The sequence below is a fragment of the Oryctolagus cuniculus genome, chromosome 3, assembly GCF_964237555.1.
Source record: "Oryctolagus cuniculus chromosome 3, mOryCun1.1, whole genome shotgun sequence".
In the NCBI taxonomy this organism is placed as follows: domain Eukaryota; kingdom Metazoa; phylum Chordata; class Mammalia; order Lagomorpha; family Leporidae; genus Oryctolagus; species Oryctolagus cuniculus.
The window spans coordinates 154,395,918-154,409,099 of NC_091434.1; the positions used below are offsets into that span (position 1 = coordinate 154,395,918).

The following is a 13,182-nucleotide window of genomic DNA, read 5'->3' on the forward strand; positions in this document are numbered from 1 at the left end:
TACAAATATTTTCTTTGATTTCTTTTGTTGTTTCCTACTCTGGATTGTTGTTTGCTGTAGAGAAATTTTTAGGTTATTGTAGTCCTGCTTATGTCTTTTTACATTTGCTGTCTGTGTTTTGGTATCATCTCAGAAGTCATAGTTTCTAACACCCATGTTAGAAAACTGTCCACCTTTGTTCTAGAAGTTTATGATTTTTACATTTCAGTGTTCAATCTGTTTGGAGTTAATTTTTGCATATGAGGTAAGACACAGATCCAATTTTTATTCTTCATGTGGCCATAAGGTATATAAAAGATTCTCAACACTATTACCCATCAAGGAAATGTAAATCAAATTCAGAATGAAATAACTCCATTTATCTCTTAATATGGGTATTACATATTTATAAAAATATATATGACTAAAGATGTGGAGAAATTGAAATCCTTGCCTACTGCTGAATTTAAATTGAGATAGCTATTCTATAAAACAATATTGATTCATAAAAAATGGAACTATGGGGCCGGCGCCGCGGCTCAGTAGGCTAATCCTCCACCTAGCGGCGCCGGCACACTGGGTTCTAGTCCCGGTTGGGGAGCCGGATTCTGTCCCGGTTGCCCCTCTTCCAGGCCAGCCCTCTGCTGTGGCCAGGGAGTGCAGTGGAGGATGGCCCAGGTGCTTGGGCCCTGCACCCCATAGGAGACCAGGAAAAGCACCTGGCTCCTGGCTCCTGCCATCGGATCAGCGCGGTGCGCTGGCCGCAGCGTGCCGGCCGCAGCAGCCATTGGAGGGTGAACCAACAGCAAAGGAAGACCTTTCTCTCTGTCTCTCTCTCTCACTGTCCACTCTGCCTGTCAAAAAAACAAAAAAATGGAACTATATGCTCCTATACTACTGAGAACACATTCAAAGGAAATAAGCTAAAGATCTTGAAGACATATCCACACACCAATATTTGTTGCAGAATTCTTTATAATTTCCAAATATGGAAACAGCCCAAATGTCCATCTGCAAATGAGTGGGTATACAAAATGTGGTATATGCCTTAAATGTAATATGATTCAGTCCTATAAGAGAAAATCTTACCATTCATGAGAACATGAAAGAACCTAGATGACATGTGAAATAAACATGTCTCAGAAAGACAAACAACATATTCTGTTTATGTGAAGTTTCTAAAATACTTAAACTCATAGAAGCAGATAATAAGAGTGGCAGTTGACACTTTAAGGGACAGAGGGAATTGAAGCATCATTCAATGGTACCCAAGGTAACTTCAAGAGGTCAGTTGTGAAATATTTATGACATTTAAAATCAGCACTTATTGTGTACTTGAAAATTTAAGCGTGAGCTTTATGTTAAAGGTTTTTACTACAAAAAGGAACAAAGAAAATTTTAGAAGTGGTGGGACGGGCTTATTGGTGTGACTGTGGTGATTACATGTTTATGTGTGTTTCCAAACTCATCACATTGTGTACATTAAATACAGATTTTTATATATGAATTATATACCAATACAGTGTTTAACTGTACCAGCAGTGTCTTTTTTTAAAAAGCAAAATTTTTAAAAAAACCTAATTTTAAAAAGCTGTTTTTGAAACAGTATAGAACCTATTTGGAAGGGGGGAAGACACATATTTCATCCTACCTGCATGAACATAGCTTAAACTGTAATATTACTGCCTTCATATTTTTGTTCAAATATTTTTCTTAATGTTGACTTGAAATTTAAGATGAGACATGACACAGCAAGTGGTCAATTTTTTTTCATGTTACATGTTTTTACATTGTTGTAAAAATTGTCAGCATTTGTATTTTCCTTTGTGTTCAGAGTAAGCAGACATAACTTCTGGCATCTCAAGTTTGTTACCTCTTGTTTTTCTGAATAATTCTGGAAAATGAGATAGAGGATTGCTAGGAAGCAATGAGCTCTCAGACTGTGGGATTGTCACGGGGATATTCACTTTGAAGGGTTCTTCTGCTTTTGCAATACTCAGAATAATGCCTTAGGGACTTCAGCTTAGTTTTATGAAGTGAATCTTACATGCAATTCTTGTACAATTGAATAATACACAGTATTTATGATTATATGCATAATTCAGTTTTTGGTACTCTGCAAAGATGACTTTGAGGAAGAAAATACATAAAATTTGGCTGTTGAAATTGTGGCTGTTGGTAATCATGAAAAATCAGATGTGCTGAGTTTGCATAGAAGTTATGAGATTTTTTTGTATGTAGTTATGCACATATTATACAATAAATATTATGATTCTCATCTTAGTATCCACTATTAGAATGTGAGTACATTGTGAATGGCAGAACTTGGGTAAAAACTATTAGGTTTACCTATCCCAAATCTTAGAAAAAATAGGGAATATAATTCTCTTCTTATTAAGCATAAGATATTTGTAAAACTTCTTTTTAAACAAAGAAATTATATCTTTCCAGTGCTGAATCTGCTAAGTTGTAAATAAAATTAGTAGAAGTTTATTTCAATGCTTTATCTCTAATTAAAAATATATGTTTGGAATAAGAATTCTTGATACTGGTTGACAGTCTTCACAGACGGTGAACAGCCTAGAGAATTATGACATTAAGATATTATTCTTCCGGTAAAGCCCAAATTTCAGATTTGATCTCTAGCAACTTTCTGATATAAACTATTTACAGATCATTCATGGATTTTGCTGAAAACAGTGTCACAGTTCTTTTAAGTAAATGTTTAACTTCCCTTATTAGCCACGTCCATGGTATTGTGGGTACATTGCAGGCAAAGAGGGTTGTTCTGAGGTGTAGTAGGTCCAGTTCATTCACAGTGTTGTGCTGGTCCTCAGTGTTACCATTTCTATCTACTTGTTTTGCCAATTCCTGAAACATGCAGAAATCTCCAACTCTACCTGCAGATTCATCTATATTTATTTTTGTTCTTTTATATTTTGCTTTGTCTGCATTGAAAACTTGTTATTAGCTGTTTTCACATCTAGGGTTACTACTTTGTTCTCAAATAATTAACACTCTGTCTTTACCTTCCTCTGCTAATAACCTTTTCCTTGAATTAAACTTAGTCTCATATTTCTTCTTAAGTATTTGCGTTGTGTGCATCTTTTAGTATTTCCACTTCAACTGGATAAAGAAATTATGGTATTTGTACACTATGGAATATTGCATAGCACAAAAAATGAAATTCTGCCATTTTTAACAAAATGGGTGCAACTAGAAGCCATTATACTTAGTGAAATAAGTCAGTCCCAAGAAGACAAATATTGTATGTTCTCTCTGGTCTGTGGTAACTAATAGAATACCTAAAAGGTAATCTACAGAAGTGAATTGACACTTTGAGATGTGATGACTTTGAACAGCCCTTGTCTCTGCTGTTGAACAGGTTATTTTTCTATATACTATTTGCTGAACTCTTTACTTAGTGCAGGGTTAATCTTATGTATATGGAGTTAATTGAAAATAGATCTTAGTAAAAAAGGAGAATGGTAATAGGAGAGGGAAGAGGAAGAAGGGTGGGAATGCAGATGGAAGGTGTGGTAGGGTGGGAAGAATCACAGTGCTCTTAGATTTGTATATATAAAATGTATAAAGCCTGTATACTTAAAAAAAAATCATTCCACTTTGGACCTATTTGTTTATAAATTTCATCCCTTACAAGCTAATTACTTTTGTGTCTAAATGTTCTTTTGGATTTAATTATCTGAAAGAATGAAAGGGAGAGAGAGGGTGGGAGAGAGGAGAAAACAAACAGACAAAAAGAGCGTACTTCTGTCTGTTGGTTCACTTTCTAAATGGCCACAACAGCTGGGGATGGACTAGGTGGAAGCCAGGTGCCAGGAAATACCGCCTGATTATCGGATGTGAGTTTCAGAGTCCCAGTTACTTGGTCCATCATCTGCAGCTTTCCCAGGGACATTAGCAGGGAGCAGGATCAGAAGCAGAGCAGTTGGGGTTCAAAGTGGTGCTCCAGTATGGCATGCAGATTTTGGCAGCTTAAATTTCTGCACCACAACTCTGTTCCTTTGTGTTTAAACTTTTAAAATCGAATTTGTTTTTATTTTCCTACATGTTTTAAAGTATACAAATTTCATGCATTTCATAAATACAGATTCAGAAACATAATGATACTTCACACCCTACCCTCCCTCCTGCCCGTGCTCACACCCTTCTTTCTCCTCCCTTTCCTATTCCCACTTTTAATTTTTACAAAGACCTATTTTCAGTTTACTTTATACTCATGAGATTAACCCTACACTAAATGACGAGTTCAACAAATAGTATGAAGAAAAATACTGTTCCTTAGGTGTATAGGCAAGGGCTGTAAACCATCATCGAATCTCAAAATGTCAATTTCACACTTAGATATTACCTTTTAGCTACTCTTAGTTACTACAAATCAGGGAATGCAAATGATACTTGCCCTTGGGGACTGGCTTATTTCACTAAGTGTGATTGATGGTTTCCAGTTGCATCCATTTTTTTGCAGAGAGAGGGAGAGACAGAGAAAGGTCTTCCATCTGCTGTCTCACTGCCCAAATGGTGGCAATGGCTGGAGCTGGGCTGATCTGAAGCCAGGAGCCAGGAGCTTCTTCCAGGTCTCCTACATGGGTGCAGGGGCCCAAGCATTTGTGACATCATCTGCTGCTTTCCCGGGCCATAGCAGTCTGGATCAGAAGCAGAGCACCCGGGACTAGAACCTGTGCCCATATATGATGCCAGTGCCACAGGCAGAGGCTTAGCTTACTGTACCAGAGCACTGCTCCCCCACAATTTTTTTTAAACCATTGAAGAAATTCTTTATTCCAAAGCATACACTAGATAATATTTTTGATTATCAAAAATTATATCAGGCCGGCGCCGTGGCTCACTAGGCTAATCCTCTGCCTGTGGCGCCAGCACCCCGGGTTCTAGTCCCGGTCGGGGCGCTGGATTCTGTCCTGGTTGCTCCTCTTCCAGGCCAGCTCTCTGCTGTGGCCCAGGAAGGCAGTGGAGGATGGCCCAAGTGCTTGGGTCCTGCACCCCATGGGAGACTAGGAGGAAGCACCTGGCTCCTGGCTTCGGATCAGCGCAGCACGCTGGCTGTAGCTGCCATTTGGAGGGTGAACCAACGGAAGGAAGACCTTTCTCTCTCTCTCTCGCTCTCACTGTCTAACTCTGCCTGTCAAAAAACAAATAAACAAAAGTTATATAAAATATAATGGCTTTTAGAAGTATGAAATACTAGAAGTGTACTGATATTATAGAAGACTATAGGCCATTATCTTCAATAACTACCTTAATCTAAGAAGATTACATAAATCTATTAAAATGATATTTTAAATGTCCTTAGAAACTCAGAACTTTCTTTTTTAAAAAGATTTATTTATTTGAAAGAGTTACAGAGAGAGAGGGAGAGAGGAAGAGAGAGGAAGAGAGAGAGGAAGAGAGGAGAGGTCTTCCATCTGCTGGTTCACTCCCCAATTGATGGCAATGGCCGGAGCTGCGCCAATCCGGAGCCAGGAGCTTCTTCCGGGTCTCTCATGTGGGTGCAGGGGCCTAAGGACTTGGGCCATCTTGTACTGCTTTTCCAGTCCATAGCAGAGAGCTGGATTGGAAGAGGAGCGGCCGAGACATGAACTGGCGCCCATATGGGATGCCCGCACTGCAGGCAGTGGCTTTGCCTGCTACGCCACAGTGCCAGCCCCTCAGAACTTTCTTAATTTCGGTGGATTTAGTACTGCAATAATAAGCATGACTTTCTGTCCTTAGAAATATGTTTTTAAATTAAAAAATCTAAATTTATTTGATTGGTAGGGGGAGGCATTTGAGAAAGAAGCTGTATCGGGGCGGCGCTGTGATGTAGAGGGTAGGATCGCCGCCTGCAGTGCTGGCATCCTATATGGGCTGCTCCACTTTCAACCCAGCTCTCTGCTGTGGCCTGGGAGAGCATGGAAGATGGCCTAAGTCCTTAGGCCCCTGCACCCACATGGGAGACCTGGAAGAAGCTCCTGGCTCCTGGCTTCAGATTGGCACAGCTCCAGCCATTGTGGCCAATTGGGGAGTGAACAGACAGATGGAAGACCTTTCTCTCTGCCTCTCCCTCTCTCTCTCTGTAACTCTGACTTTCAAATAAATAAATAAATCTTTTAAAAAAAAAACACATATCAGTTGATTGACTTTTCAAATACTCTAAATGGCTGACGCTGTACTGGGGCAAGAGCCAGGATTTGGGAACTTGAACCAGGCCTCCCACATGGGTGTTAGGAACCCAATTGCTTGGGCCAACATTGCTGCTTCCCAGGTTCTGAATTATCAGGAAGCTGAGATCAGGAGCCAGAACCAGCAATCGCACCCAAAACTGATGTTGGATGAGGGCAGCTTAACTGCTTGGCTAAACTCCATTCCCAGTATAAACAATATTTAATGATCCAGCAAGCTCTATATAATGATATCTACCAAAACATGATTAATATATTTTATGTATTATCACTAATGTTCTGAAATTATTATAAAAGTATTTTGGATTATAAACCATTTACTTGAGGTGAAAAAGTCAAATTTGGACTGAGTGCTTATCTCCCAAAGCAATTAATAGGCCTTAAAATACTTGAAGAATGAGATAATTTTTTCACTGAGTAAGTCAGTTAAGAAAATCTAAAAGAAACATGTGGGGAATCCCCCAGGAGTCTAGAAAGAGTGTCACAGATCACCACTTACCTGACCAGCAGAAGGAGGTGAACTGTGGAAACGGCACAGAGAATCCTAGAGTCAAAAACTACCACTATCCACAAAGTGATAGTAAAGAAAAATGGAGTCAATCATGTCAAGCCAGAGACTGATGACATCGCTTATGCTAAGCTGATGCTTGCCAAGAAGGATGCTCTCATCAGACTGAACAGACATCCCTTGGCAGTCTGATAAACGTGTGTGCTATGGACGATAACCTCAAGTTACCGTCCTGCTCGCACGATGGTTGACTGCACCCCGAGAATGAGCTGGAAACACCCTGGCCTAGGCATTGGATTGGTGGCCCCCGAACTGAACAAGCAAGAGAGCTTCCAGGAAAACTTGGATAAAGGAGAGCCTTTGGCACTGCTCTTCATCCTCTCGAGGATCATGGCCCCGTGTGTGTGACCCTCTGGATCTCCACACATCTGGAGCTAAAGAGGCAGCCCATTACTCTGTGAGGAACAGGTGACGGCACAAGCTGACAACAGATGGCTCGGTGCGTGTGAACTTCAGCTCCTCGCACTTGGAGCTGAAGAGTTGAAAGCCAACCCCTTTGCTAAGTGACACAAAGCGACTACGGGATCAAAATTTAAGTGGAGCCGCCACCTTGATGCTCACCTGGACCTCTTATCAGCCTGCTGCCTGACGTGACAGAGAGTTGGACCAGACTTCTCAGCAGGGGACCTCTCCAACTCCTGGCCTTGCTGTCTGCCTGGGTACTCCAAGCCCACTGCCCAGAGTGACGGCCATCCCACAACTTCCTGCCTGAAAGTGACTGTTCTGAGATCCATCTCTCCGAGTGGTAACAGACTTTGGACTCTGGACTTTGAACTTTGACTTTTTGTGACTATGATATAAGCCTTGAGAACACAGCATTTATAATGATATTAGTCATGTGTAATATGAAGGAATGTGCCTCGACCCTATGATTAAGAATAATGTAGTTTGCTTTGCTGCACTTATTATAGTTGGATTGCCTTTGAGACTGCTTTGATGTTATATGTGTGTTATGATTTGTGGAGTAATGAATATAGCTATATATATTGGTATACAGAGTGGTAAAGGCTTAGAGTGAAATCCTATGAACAATAAAAAGCCTTTAATTGGAAAGAAAGTCTTGTGTCGTGTGTTCCTTCTTCCCCGTGCTCCAACACATCACCCCTAAGCCCTGTCGAGCTGTGTGACAGCAGGCACTCACGAGAAAACACAAATTAGGAAATATGAAGGAAAAATAATGAGTACCTGGATGAATATGGAAACACAGAATTAATGACCGACAATATTATTTGGACTGTGAATGATTATTTACAAAGCCAACTTTTATAAAGTTTATGGAATAATGGAACACAAACCAAATATATTTAGGGGAAAATATTTGAAATCTATGCATAGTTTTGTCCATAATACTTACTTTCTGTGATTTTTAAGGCATTTCATGAAAGAACTTAAAAAAAATTTTGGCATTACTATAAATGTTAACACAATTTTCTATATACTTTTTGAAGTATCCTCATGCATCCTGAGGGCATGTTTACTTTCAGGGTTTGGTTCTGCTGCAATTCTGAGACCACAAAGATAATTGTTAGTTAACTTGGCAGTGTAAATAGGTAATTTGCTTTTTGAGTAGAGACAAGTTGATGGAAAATTCTGAATTTTTCTTTGGTTTTGACTTTTTTTCTTGTACTTGTATAAATTTAATAACATTGTGTCCTTTTACAGAGGAAAAGCAATAATAGAAATGTGGGGTACATTTTGCTCACATTCACAATTACACAGATATACACAAATGAACTGCTAGTCATATACATATATGTGGGGAGCAACTCGGACTAGACTAAGTTACTGGAATTAAGACTTGTTCTATGCATCTGCTCTCCTACAATATGGCGCTGGGAGAGGAGTAAACAACTTCTACACAGCTGCCTCCAGTTCGACCAATAATCTGCAGGAGCTGATCCTGCTCCTGATTGGAGGAGAGCAGCGTACTCGGTGTGTGGGTAGCAGAGTTGGGATCGGTGGAAGAGGACTATAAAGGAGGAGAGAGACAACATGCACCAGGAACATCTAAGGGGAACACCTGAGGAACATCTGAGCAGCCCCCGAGAGAGCCGGCCAGCGGTGTGCCGCTCCCCCGCGGAAGTGGGGAAAGTGGCAGGGGGAGCCGCCCCTCCACGGAGGTGGAAGGATCGGCAGCCAACCCGGGAAGGACCAGCAGCAAACCCGGGAAGGGCCGAGCAGACAAAAGAACAACGCAGGGTCCTGTGTCATTCCTCCGCGAAGAGGGGGAGCGACACATATAAATGACATAAACACACATATCCATACATACACATAAATATGCCTGTATTCACATATTTTATGCATGTTGACTATATAGTAAATCATTTGTGCAGTATATGGAAAATGTTAATTACTAAAATAGAATTGTCAAACCTCTTATCAAGATATTTATCAAGATATTTTCAATTCATTTAATTGGAAAAGAATTTTGAAACATTTTAGAACACACATTAAATCCTTATATCATAAAACAATTTTTGACATCTGACATTAGAAACCTACAATTGTAGCAAAACTGTAATATTTCAAAATGGAACCACACAATATTGCCTCCAGTAAGCAATTTAATCCATCAGTGACATTTTGGAAATATACTTACTCTTGTAGAATAAAAATTAAATTGATTTCTTACATTGTGTGTATTTCTTTACTACTTAGGCTTGCCACATTCTTTGCATTCAGTTAGAATTGACAGAGTTTATGGACATTTATTGAGCATCTACTTATCATTAATTTGTTCATTTTGAAAGCTAGATTAGGCGAGCACCGTGGCTCACTAGGCTAATCCTCCACCTGTGGCACTGGCACCCCGTGTTCTAGTCCCAGTTGGGGCACTGGATTCTGTCCCAGTTGCTCCTCTTCCAGTCCAGCTCTCTGCTGTGTCCTGGGAGTGCAGTGGAGGCTGGCCCAAGTGCTTGGGCCGTGCACCTGCATGGGAGACCAGGAGAAGCACCTGGCTCCTGGCTTTGGATCGGCATAGTTCCTGCCATAGCGGCCATTTGGGGGTGAACCAACGGAAGGAAGACCTTTCTCTCTGTCTTCTCTCTCTCTCACTGTCTAACTCTGCCTGTCAAAAAAAAAAAAAAAAAGCTAGATTAATGCTCAGTTCCAAAGAACTCTATTAGAGAATATGATGAGGAAGGCAGGGAAGTGCCTTGCTCTGTTTGGGTTTGTGCTAGTGGTTGATATAGGAAAAAAACAAGAAAGCCGGTGAAATACAAATTAAATTTGTTATTACTGACAATAAAGGGAACCAAAAGACGAGAGAGAAATTAACCAAAATTAAGAATGATCAGGGAAAAATTGTGTGAGACGTAAATTTAAAGAGGAAAATCACATTTGAGTTGGAGGATAGTATATACTGACATCTCAGAATGGGAATAAACATGGCTTTTAGAACAACAGCAGGACGAGAGAATACAATGAGAACAGGGAGAATGGCACGGTGCACAGTGGAATGCTGGGAAAGAGTGATTATTTGGGAGCTTGGAGGCCCAAGTTTTAGGAACTCTGAAGGAGCTTAGCTGAATGGGTGGAGATACGATCTATGTTCTGTTAAAGGAAACACGCTTTGCTATAGTATGAAGAATTGATTGAAGTCAGACAAAAACAGATCCCTGGCAAGAGCCATTTGCAATAATTTAAGCAAAAAATCAGGCTAACAGAATGAAAATGTTGAATGTGGAGATAGAAGAGTGTAGGATGTGAGGATTTGTAAAGCATAAGGGAGTTTGGATGTTTGTTGGATGTTTGAGTTTCTGGTCTGGGTATCCTGGTAGGTGGTGGTCCTATTTTGTGAGTTAAGAAGGCTAGGATTTGATAGAACTTTGGAAGAACAGAGATGAATCTTACTTTATTCATAGAATTATGGGTTTTCTCCCCCTTGGCGTGTGTGTGTGTGTGTGTGTGTGTGTGTATTAGTATTTAGTATTACTTTTTAGTAATACTTTTAGTATTACTTTTGGTACTTAGAATTACTTTATATATATATTTCTAAAAATAGTAGCATATGTTAAGTGTGGATGTCAGAAGGACATGCTGGTTTGTGATTGTTCTGGCAGAGGTAGTGTATGGATCTGTGGGAACTAATTAAGTCATCCAGATAGCAAACATACAGATGAGGAATACCAAGATCCCACTGGGCAATGGACAATGCACAGCATTAAAAAAGAAAAGAAAAAGCAGAAATCATGTGGGGGGAGACAGTGATAAATCAGTGAGGAAGAAGGAAAACCTGGAAGACGGTGTGCCATTAATAAGAAATAACAGGACTGAAAGGAACAAGTTAGCCCTTGATATGATTGCTTTTGAGGATAAAAGGAGATGAGGACAGGGAAGCTTTGTTGACAACCTTGACAAAAGTTGTTTCAATGACATGATGACAGCAAATTACTTTTATCAGGAGATAACAGTTAAGAGAGTTAGAAAAGACGGGAGTAATTTTGCTGTGATATCGAAGAAAAAGACATACTCCAATTAAAAGTTGTGTAGGTTTTTCTTTGAAATACATACTTTTAGATTTTTTATAAAATATGCTTTCCTATAGGATGTATAAAGATATAGAGTTGCTCTTCCATTTACTGTAATTATGTCCAGATAAATTGATTATAAGCTCAAATACTAAGTTGAAAATGCATTGAAGTCGTCTAGCCTGCCAAACATCAGGGTAGCAACACAGTTGTGTCTCCTTATGGTAGTGTGGCTAACTGGGAGCTGCAGGTCACTGTTGCTATTGCTGCTGTCTGGCCTTACAAGAGAATATCACATCACATATTGCTAATCTGGAGAACGTCAACACTCAAAAATCAAAGTGCATTTTTCCTCCATCTACTTTGCTTTTGGATCAAGGTAAAGTTGAAAAATCAATAAATTCAACCACTGTAAGTCAGGTACTTTGTTTGAAACAATAAAATGGTTTAAAATGATTTTTTAAATTACATATTTCTCAGATTTGAGCCTCATTTTTCCCCATTAGAGAACCTGGGAAAAATGTCATCTGCCACAGTCATGGGTTTCATTCAAGATGAGAACAAAGAGCCTCAAGGTGCTTGATGTTTCTGGAAAAAGTCTTGGGATTCCTGAACAGTAGTTAGAAATTCCTCTGGACTTCAATTTTTACAGTCCCTGAAACAATCACATTAAATAGCTATTGGACCCAAGTGTGTGTTTGCTTCTGTATCTCCTCAATATAATGTGAGCTTTGCCAGAACAGGGACATAATTTTGTCTTTGCAACGTGAGTTACATGTGACTCATAACAAACACAAAGATATGGACGGATGTGTTGCAGGATGGAAGGAAGAGATGATATATTGTATGGAAACTGAAAGATAGGTGTGAACATAGCCTGCGGGAATTAATGCAGTGAGCAGGAGAGAGTTACACTCTGGGGAAACAGCCTGACAAAATCGTATGACATGTAAAGTGAAATGGGAGAGGGAGAGTATGGTTCAGAAAACTGCAGAAAAAAAATGGTAAAAGCAACACTGAGGAAGGCTTTGAATGTTCTCAATCAAACATAGGCAGTCAAAACTTTTAAACAGTGCCATAAACTGAAAGGATTTGTATTTAGGACAATAACATAAGCAGTAATTGGATATAGTCAAAAACTCCCATCAGGATAATCAATAGTGAGCTGATATTTAAGCTTGAATACTGACAGACACCATTTGAGAAAGAAGACAAGATTTGAGGTTTTATTATTTTCAGTTTGATGTTCATCTGAAACAGTATCAGCAGTTCTGACATGACTCAATTTTAGAAAAGATGTGAATAATATATGTAATTAGAGTATGCATGATTTTCTCTGGGTGTGTGGAGCGTTCTAGTAAGTACAGTTTCAAAAACTAAAAAGATGTCTGAAACAGAACATTTAGCCAAGAGATAGATATCAACAATGCCTTTAAAAGTTAAATATAAGGAGCTGGTGAGAGTTAAACCACTGCCTGTAACACCAGCATCCCATATAGGCACCTGTTACTGTCCCGGATGCGCCCTTTCTAATCCAGCTCCCTGCTGATGGCCTGGGAATCAGCAGCAGATGGCCCAAGTGCTGGGCCCTTACACCCATGTTGTAGATGCAGATGAAGCTCCTGGCTTCTGCCTGGCCCAAACTTGTCCATTTACAGGAGTGAACCAGTAGATGGAATATCCCTCTCTCTCTTTCAACTATGACTTTTAAATAAATAAATACATCTTTTAAAAATTTAGTGTAAGATGACAACAAAGTTAAAATAATTGAATAAGGAGTCCTGATATGGTCAGATCTACAGGGAGAAGAAGGAAAAACAAACGGTAATGATTAGGATGAAGACTCTGAGCTCTCCAAGACACATAAGAACATTTATTGAGTATTGTCTATCTGGAGGCCAATTTGATGCATGCTTTTTCTTCTAATTGTTGTATTAAACTTGATAATAATTTCTCATTTTAA

The 13,182-nt window shown here is 39.6% G+C and overlaps 1 pseudogene; it reads left to right on the forward strand.

The window, feature by feature from the left end:
* The first annotated feature begins 6,930 nt into the window (after positions 1-6,930).
* LOC100344058 (zinc finger protein 28 homolog pseudogene) overlaps positions 6,931-13,182 on the forward strand; it is a 40,131-nt pseudogene continuing 33,879 nt past the window's right edge.